The sequence below is a fragment of the Acipenser ruthenus genome, unplaced genomic scaffold (assembly GCF_902713425.1).
Source record: "Acipenser ruthenus unplaced genomic scaffold, fAciRut3.2 maternal haplotype, whole genome shotgun sequence".
Taxonomy (NCBI): domain Eukaryota; kingdom Metazoa; phylum Chordata; class Actinopteri; order Acipenseriformes; family Acipenseridae; genus Acipenser; species Acipenser ruthenus.
Genome location: NW_026707332.1, coordinates 19,732 through 29,063, shown reverse-complemented (window position 1 = coordinate 29,063; position 9,332 = coordinate 19,732). Strand labels below are relative to the sequence as shown.

General features: G+C 40.4%; 5 non-coding genes and 1 pseudogene across 5 annotated transcripts; all 6 read right to left on the bottom strand.

The window, feature by feature from the left end:
• Nucleotides 1–687: 687 nt before the first annotated feature.
• Nucleotides 688–807, bottom strand: LOC131725400 (5S ribosomal RNA; annotated as a pseudogene).
• Nucleotides 808–2,534: 1,727 nt separating this feature from the next.
• LOC131725411 (U1 spliceosomal RNA) lies at nucleotides 2,535–2,698 on the bottom strand. The gene has a single exon (XR_009320617.1). It is a non-coding gene; the product is annotated as a U1 spliceosomal RNA (small nuclear RNA).
• An 890-nt stretch (nucleotides 2,699–3,588) lies between these two features.
• LOC131725397 (5S ribosomal RNA) lies at nucleotides 3,589–3,707 on the bottom strand. Its single transcript, XR_009320604.1, has one exon. It is a non-coding gene; the product is annotated as a 5S ribosomal RNA (ribosomal RNA).
• A 1,714-nt stretch (nucleotides 3,708–5,421) lies between these two features.
• Nucleotides 5,422–5,586, bottom strand: LOC131725401 (U1 spliceosomal RNA). The gene has a single exon (XR_009320607.1). It is a non-coding gene; the product is annotated as a U1 spliceosomal RNA (small nuclear RNA).
• Nucleotides 5,587–6,477: 891 nt separating this feature from the next.
• On the bottom strand, nucleotides 6,478–6,596 carry LOC131725396 (5S ribosomal RNA). Its single transcript, XR_009320603.1, has one exon. It is a non-coding gene; the product is annotated as a 5S ribosomal RNA (ribosomal RNA).
• A 1,730-nt stretch (nucleotides 6,597–8,326) lies between these two features.
• On the bottom strand, nucleotides 8,327–8,490 carry LOC131725410 (U1 spliceosomal RNA). Its single transcript, XR_009320616.1, has one exon. It is a non-coding gene; the product is annotated as a U1 spliceosomal RNA (small nuclear RNA).
• Between the last annotated feature and the right edge of the window lie 842 nt (nucleotides 8,491–9,332).

Here is a 9,332-nt window from a genome sequence, read left to right as displayed (position 1 = left end):
GTATATATTTGCATGCGCCTTTATCATTGGAGGACAAGATGCCAGGATTTACACAGGACGACGTCATTCGTGCAAGCAGCATGTGAGATGTTCCGCAAAAGAAGCGACGGGTCTGTATACACGTCCTGCGTAAACGAAATAAAAAAAAATGTAACAAAATGTACGACTTTCAAAAAGAAAGCAAGGCAAAACATTGGTCAAACATTTGTTGAGGTCACACATAATATAAATAAACTCGAACGAATGAACGGGTCACTAAATCCGTTCTTGGTTGATATGCTCGTTTTGTTCTCTTGTTTGGCACAATAATCTAAACACGCCCAGTTGTGCTTTAAAACATGTCTCGTTCTGTTACTATAAAAAGTACTTCATCAACTTTTATTTCTTTTTTAATTCATTAAACTAACCATAACTAGCAAAACTCGTCAGTACTTTTGTCTTAACCCTGTTCACATTTGTTTGTATCGGACCGCTACTGGTAGTTTCCGGCTTAGAATATAATACGATAACCCTTTCTGTCCTAACTCAGTTTCAAAACCAGTAAAGGCCGATACAATACTTGTTCGTGTGTGGAATGGGACAAAAAAAAAACCCAAAAAAGAAAACGATGTTTAGACTTACAGCTTCCAGGTTAGTAACATAAATAACAAGGGAAATAGCAGCCCCCTGTCAAGCTGCAGAAAGAAAAGCTTACAGCACCTGGTATTCCAGGCGGTCTCCCATCCAAGTACTAACCAGGCCCGACCTTGCTTAGCTTCCGAGATCAGACGAGATCGGGCGTTCTCAAGGTGGGTATGGCCCGTAAGCGAACGACAATCTTGGTTTATCTCTTTCATAGTATTAAGTTAATATCATTCATTGCAATGACAGGTTGGGGGAGGGATTTCCAGATCTCTAATTTGTCACAAACGTTAACATTTAAGCAGCTCTGGGCTTCTCACGTGTGCGGGCCCGTGTGTCTGTGTGTGTATATATATATATAACAGCGTTAAAAGTGCCATTAGATTCTTGCGAAATTGTATGTTCACAAAGTAGTAGCCACACGTTGGCATTGAAAGTGTTAAGTTCTCAAGGCATCCATTTTGTATATTACCCTCTTAGTTTGAATCTGCAGCAGTGTTGTAATGGATCTCAGCTGTACTACTGAGCTGTGTTGCCGTTGGAGGACTGTATGCCCTGAAACCAATTTGATGTTTATTCTACAAAATAAATCCCCCTTTCAAACAACTCGTGTGGTCTTTAGGCTGAGCAGTACGGCAAGGGTCCCTCTCCTCCAGTTAGAGACAGCATACATGTGGTTACATGATACATGGATGAAGGCTTATTGTGACCTGTTCGACTCCTCGATGACCATCACTTTCAATTCAAACACAAAATGTCTCGTTTTCAATCGCTCGACAACACCCACAGTACAGAAATGTGCATTAATGATCAACAAAATGAGAATACGTTAAAAAAAAAAAAAAGATGTAAAGCTGGTAGATTCGTATCTCAGAGGAACGGGAAATTTAAAGGCAATCATCTAAATAAAGCTGAATCAATAACGGATAACGACATAGAACGTCTGTACAGAACTGAAACACTATGTTTAAAAAAACAACTGTACCGCTGAACCTCGTCTTCTTTAATATTAGCAACTTTGTAACTTTGATACACGTGCCGCTGACTCGTTACTTTGTCTTCTCAAGATGAAACACTTCACAATACATGTACATAAAACACTTGGTACTTTCTAGAACATTATACGCTCCGAAAGAAAAAACAAAATCTCATTCCCAGTCTGACAGAGCCACCTGCTGGAGATATATAGATAATCGCTAATTGCTTTCAATACCTGTGTTTTTAACTTTGACTATAACATCAGGGGAGAGCGCGAACGCGATTGCAGCCCTGCTTGTAAATCTGCTTGTATGTGGTTTTATGTTGTCTAATTAAAGTGTTTGTCTGCCAAGATATGATTTAAGGGGCTTAGTGGTCAGGTGGTTAAAGAAAAGCTCTTGTTACCGGGAGGTTCCTGGTTCAATCCCAGCTCAGCCACTGGCTCATTGTGTGTGACCCTGTCCCTGAGCAAGTCCCTTAACCTCCTTGTGCTCCTTCCTTCAAATGAGATGTAAAACCCAGGTCCTATTGTAAGTGACTCAGCAGCAGCAGCAGCAGCAGCAGCAGCAGTTGTGATGCACAGTTTATCTGTAAGTTGCTTTGAATAAAAAACATCAACTAAATAAATAAAACTGATAAGCTCGAAAATGATTTCCAATTATTTAAAATAAAAATAAAAACTTTGATACAGACACTGCTGAGTCTTTACTTTTAGTCTTGTCAATAAAAAATAACGAAACATGGAAATAGATGTGCAGGAACCACGTAGCTATTTATTTGACAGTCAGAAAGCTAAAAACATTGAGCTCCTTTTAAAGAAAACCTGACTCCCTGTGTGACGAAGCCGCCTGCCGGAGAGTTGTTGAATAACTAGTGAGTGAGTGAGTTCCTTCCTCCGACGGGTTCGTGTTTGTTTCTGTCTTTGACCATAGTTTCAGGGGAGAGCGCGAACGCAGTCCCCCACTACCAGAAATTATGCAGTCGAGATTCCCGCATTTGGGGAATTCGCAGGGGTCAGCACAGCCGGAGTGCAATGGCCGAGCCTCGCCCTGGGTGAACCACCTTCATGATCATGGTATCTCCCCTGCCAGGTAAGTATGAGCTGTACACATTGCGAGTCGTCACCCGTCCACAAGAGACATTTTTCAAAGAAACGGTGCCTACATCTGCAATTTAAAGAAACACTCTTTTCCTAATATAACATTTTCATTGTTATCATATCGCACTTTCCAGTCTGTTGGGTGTAATGGGTTCCTTCAGTTTTCAGTATAAGTATTTATAAATTGCATTCCCGTAATGCCTCTCGGTATATATTTGCATGCGCCTTTATCATTGGAGGACAAGATGCCAGGATTTACACAGGACGACGTCATTCGTGCAGCAGCATGTGAGATGTTCCGCAAAAGAAGCGACGGGTCTGTATACACGTCTGCGTAAACGAAATAAAAAAAAATGTAACAAATGTACGACTTTCAAAAAGAAAGCAAGCAAAACATTGGTCAAACATTTGTTGAGGTCACACATAATATAAATAAACTCGAACGAATGAACGGGTCACTAAATCCGTTCTTGGTTGATATGCTCGTTTTGTTCTCTTGTTTGGCACAATAATCTAAACACGCAGTTTGTGGCTTTAAAACATGTCTCGTTCTGTTACTATAAAAAGTACTTCATCAACTTTTATTTCTTTTTTTAATTCATTAAACTAACCATAACTAGCAAAACTCGTCAGTACTTTTGTCTTAACCCTGTTCACATTTGTTTGTATCGGACCGCTACTGGTAGTTTCGGCTTAGAATATAATACGATAACCCTTTCTGTCCTAACTCAGTTTTCAAAACCAGTAAAGGCCGATACAATACTTGTTCGTGTGTGGAATGGGACAAAAAAAAAACCCAAAAAAGAAAACGATGTTTAGACTTACAGCTTCCAGGTTAGTAACATAAATAACAAGGGAAATAGCACCCCCTGTCAAGCTGCAGAAAGAAAAGCTTACAGCACCTGGTATTCCCAGGCGGTCTCCCATCCAAGTACTAACCAGGCCCGACCTTGCTTAGCTTCCGAGATCAGACGAGATCGGGCGTTCTCAAGGTGGTATGGCCGTAAGCGAACGACAATCTTGGTTTATCTCTTTCATAGTATTAAGTTAATATCATTCATGCAATGACAGGTTGGGGGAGGGATTTCCAGATCTCTAATTTGTCACAAACGTTAACATTTAAGCAGCTCTGGGCTCCACGTGTGCGGGCCCGTGTGTCTGTGTGTGTATATATATATATAACAGCGTTAAAAGTGCCATTAGATTCTTGCGAAATTGTATGTTCACAAAGTAGTAGCCACACGTTGGCATTGAAAGTGTTAAGTTCTCAAAGGCATCCATTTTGTATATTACCCTCTTTTAGTTTGAATCTGCAGCAGTGTTGTAATGGATCTCAGCTGTACTACTGAGCTGTGTTGCCGTTGGAGGACTGTATGCCCTGAAACCAATTTGATGTTTATTCTACAAAATAAATCCCCCTTTCAAACAACTCGTGTGGTTCTTTAGGCTGAGCAGTACGGCAAGGGTCCCTCTCCTCCAGTTAGAGACAGCATACATGTGGTTACATGATACATGGATGAAGGCTTATTGTGACCTGTTCGACTCCTCGAGACCATCACTTTCAATTCAAACACAAAATGTCTCGTTTTCAATCGCTCGACAACACCCACAGTACAGAAATGTGCATTAATGATCAACAAAATGAGAATACGTTAAAAAAAAAAAAAAGATGTAAAGCTGGTAGATTCGTATCTCAGAGGAACGGGAAATTTAAAGGCAATCATCTAAATAAAGCTGAATCAATAACGGATAACGACATAGAACGTCTGTACAGAACTGAAACACTATGTTTTAAAAAAACAACTGTACCGCTGAACCTCGTCTTCTTTAATATTAGCAACTTTGTAACTTTGATACACGTGCCGCTGACTCGTTACTTTGTCTTCTCAAGATGAAACACTTCACAATACATGTACATAAAACACTTTGGTACTTTCTAGAACATTATACGCTCCGAAAGAAAAAACAAAATCTCATTCCCAGTCTGACAGAGCCACCTGCTGGAGATATATAGATAATCGCTAATTGCTTTCAATACCTGTGTTTTTAACTTTGACTATAACATCAGGGGAGAGCGCGAACGCGATTGCAGCCCTGCTTGTAAATCTGCTTGTATGTGGTTTTATGTTGTCTAATTAAAGTGTTTGTCTGCCAAGATATGTTTTAAGGGGCTTAGTGGTCAGGTGGTTAAAGAAAAGCTCTTGTTACCGGGAGGTTCCTGGTTCAATCCCAGCTCAGCCACTGGCTCATTGTGTGTGACCCTGTCCCTGAGCAAGTCCCTTAACCTCCTTGTGCTCCTTCCTTCAAATGAGATGTAAAACCCAGGTCCTATTGTAAGTGACTCTGCAGCAGCAGCAGCAGCAGCAGCAGTTGTGATGCACAGTTTATCTGAATAAAAAACATCAACTAAATAAATAAAACTGATAAGCTCGAAAATGATTTCCAATTATTTAAAATAAAAATAAAAACTTTGATACAGACACTGCTGAGTCTTTACTTTTAGTCTTGTCAATAAAAAATAACGAAACATGGAAATAGATGTGCAGGAACCACGTAGCTATTTATTTGACAGTCAGAAAGCTAAAAACATTGAGCTCCTTTTAAAGAAAACCTGACTCCCTGTGTGACGAAGCCGCCTGCCGGAGAGTTGTTGAATAACTAGTGAGTGAGTGAGTTCCTTCCTCCGACGGGTTCGTGTTTGTTTCTGTCTTTGACCATAGTTTCAGGGGAGAGCGCGAACGCAGTCCCCCCACTACCAGAAATTATGCAGTCGAGATTCCCGCATTTGGGGAATTCGCAGGGGTCAGCACAGCCGGAGTGCAATGGCCGAGCCTCGCCCTGGGTGAACCACCTTCATGATCATGGTATCTCCCCTGCCAGGTAAGTATGAGTTGTACACATTGCGAGTCGTCACCCGTCCACAAGAGACATTTTTCAAAGAAACGGTGCCTACATCTGCAATTTAAAGAAACACTCTTTTCCTAATATAACATTTTCATTGTTATCATATCGCACTTTCCAGTCTGTTGGGTGTAATGGGTTCCTTCAGTTTTCAGTATAAGTATTTATAAATTGCATTCCCGTAATGCCTCTCGGTATATATTTGCATGCGCCTTTATCATTGGAGGACAAGATGCCAGGATTTACACAGGACGACGTCATTCGTGCAGCAGCATGTGAGATGTTCCGCAAAAGAAGCGACGGGTCTGTATACACGTCTGCGTAAACGAAATAAAAAAAAATGTAACAAATGTACGACTTTCAAAAAGAAAGCAAGCAAAACATTGGTCAAACATTTGTTGAGGTCACACATAATATAAATAAACTCGAACGAATGAACGGGTCACTAAATCCGTTCTTGGTTGATATGCTCGTTTTGTTCTCTTGTTTGGCACAATAATCTAAACACGCAGTTTGTGGCTTTAAAACATGTCTCGTTCTGTTACTATAAAAAGTACTTCATCAACTTTTATTTCTTTTTTTAATTCATTAAACTAACCATAACTAGCAAAACTCGTCAGTACTTTTGTCTTAACCCTGTTCACATTTGTTTGTATCGGACCGCTACTGGTAGTTTCGGCTTAGAATATAATACGATAACCCTTTCTGTCCTAACTCAGTTTTCAAAACCAGTAAAGGCCGATACAATACTTGTTCGTGTGTGGAATGGGACAAAAAAAAAAACCCAAAAAAGAAAACGATGTTTAGACTTACAGCTTCCAGGTTAGTAACATAAATAACAAGGGAAATAGCACCCCCTGTCAAGCTGCAGAAAGAAAAGCTTACAGCACCTGGTATTCCCAGGCGGTCTCCCATCCAAGTACTAACCAGGCCCGACCTTGCTTAGCTTCCGAGATCAGACGAGATCGGGCGTTCTCAAGGTGGTATGGCCGTAAGCGAACGACAATCTTGGTTTATCTCTTTCATAGTATTAAGTTAATATCATTCATGCAATGACAGGTTGGGGGAGGGATTTCCAGATCTCTAATTTGTCACAAACGTTAACATTTAAGCAGCTCTGGGCTCCACGTGTGCGGGCCCGTGTGTCTGTGTGTGTATATATATATATAACAGCGTTAAAAGTGCCATTAGATTCTTGCGAAATTGTATGTTCACAAAGTAGTAGCCACACGTTGGCATTGAAAGTGTTAAGTTCTCAAAGGCATCCATTTTGTATATTACCCTCTTTTAGTTTGAATCTGCAGCAGTGTTGTAATGGATCTCAGCTGTACTACTGAGCTGTGTTGCCGTTGGAGGACTGTATGCCCTGAAACCAATTTGATGTTTATTCTACAAAATAAATCCCCCTTTCAAACAACTCGTGTGGTTCTTTAGGCTGAGCAGTACGGCAAGGGTCCCTCTCCTCCAGTTAGAGACAGCATACATGTGGTTACATGATACATGGATGAAGGCTTATTGTGACCTGTTCGACTCCTCGAGACCATCACTTTCAATTCAAACACAAAATGTCTCGTTTTCAATCGCTCGACAACACCCACAGTACAGAAATGTGCATTAATGATCAACAAAATGAGAATACGTTAAAAAAAAAAAAAAAGATGTAAAGCTGGTAGATTCGTATCTCAGAGGAACGGGAAATTTAAAGGCAATCATCTAAATAAAGCTGAATCAATAACGGATAACGACATAGAACGTCTGTACAGAACTGAAACACTATGTTTTAAAAAAACAACTGTACCGCTGAACCTCGTCTTCTTTAATATTAGCAACTTTGTAACTTTGATACACGTGCCGCTGACTCGTTACTTTGTCTTCTCAAGATGAAACACTTCACAATACATGTACATAAAACACTTTGGTACTTTCTAGAACATTATACGCTCCGAAAGAAAAAACAAAATCTCATTCCCAGTCTGACAGAGCCACCTGCTGGAGATATATAGATAATCGCTAATTGCTTTCAATACCTGTGTTTTTAACTTTGACTATAACATCAGGGGAGAGCGCGAACGCGATTGCAGCCCTGCTTGTAAATCTGCTTGTATGTGGTTTTATGTTGTCTAATTAAAGTGTTTGTCTGCCAAGATATGATTTAAGGGGCTTAGTGGTCAGGTGGTTAAAGAAAAGCTCTTGTTACCGGGAGGTTCCTGGTTCAATCCCAGCTCAGCCACTGGCTCATTGTGTGTGACCCTGTCCCTGAGCAAGTCCCTTAACCTCCTTGTGCTCCTTCCTTCAAATGAGATGTAAAACCCAGGTCCTATTGTAAGTGACTCAGCAGCAGCAGCAGCAGCAGCAGCAGCAGTTGTGATGCACAGTTTATCTGTAAGTTGCTTTGAATAAAAAACATCAACTAAATAAATAAAACTGATAAGCTCGAAAATGATTTCCAATTATTTAAAATAAAAATAAAAACTTTGATACAGACACTGCTGAGTCTTTACTTTTAGTCTTGTCAATAAAAAATAACGAAACATGGAAATAGATGTGCAGGAACCACGTAGCTATTTATTTGACAGTCAGAAAGCTAAAAACATTGAGCTCCTTTTAAAGAAAACCTGACTCCCTGTGTGACGAAGCCGCCTGCCGGAGAGTTGTTGAATAACTAGTGAGTGAGTGAGTTCCTTCCTCCGACGGGTTCGTGTTTGTTTCTGTCTTTGACCATAGTTTCAGGGGAGAGCGCGAACGCAGTCCCCCACTACCAGAAATTATGCAGTCGAGATTCCCGCATTTGGGGAATTCGCAGGGGTCAGCACAGCCGGAGTGCAATGGCCGAGCCTCGCCCTGGGTGAACCACCTTCATGATCATGGTATCTCCCCTGCCAGGTAAGTATGAGTTGTACACATTGCGAGTCGTCACCCGTCCACAAGAGACATTTTTCAAAGAAACGGTGCCTACATCTGCAATTTAAAGAAACACTCTTTTCCTAATATAACATTTTCATTGTTATCATATCGCACTTTCCAGTCTGTTGGGTGTAATGGGTTCCTTCAGTTTTCAGTATAAGTATTTATAAATTGCATTCCCGTAATGCCTCTCGGTATATATTTGCATGCGCCTTTATCATTGGAGGACAAGATGCCAGGATTTACACAGGACGACGTCATTCGTGCAGCAGCATGTGAGATGTTCCGCAAAAGAAGCGACGGGTCTGTATACACGTCTGCGTAAACGAAATAAAAAAAAATGTAACAAATGTACGACTTTCAAAAAGAAAGCAAGCAAAACATTGGTCAAACATTTGTTGAGGTCACACATAATATAAATAAACTCGAACGAATGAACGGGTCACTAAATCCGTTCTTGGTTGATATGCTCGTTTTGTTCTCTTGTTTGGCACAATAATCTAAACACGCAGTTTGTGGCTTTAAAACATGTCTCGTTCTGTTACTATAAAAAGTACTTCATCAACTTTTATTTCTTTTTTTAATTCATTAAACTAACCATAACTAGCAAAACTCGTCAGTACTTTTGTCTTAACCCTGTTCACATTTGTTTGTATCGGACCGCTACTGGTAGTTTCGGCTTAGAATATAATACGATAACCCTTTCTGTCCTAACTCAGTTTTCAAAACCAGTAAAGGCCGATACAATACTTGTTCGTGTGTGGAATGGGACAAAAAAAAAACCCAAAAAAGAAAACGATGTTTAGACTTACAGCTTCCAGGTTAGTAA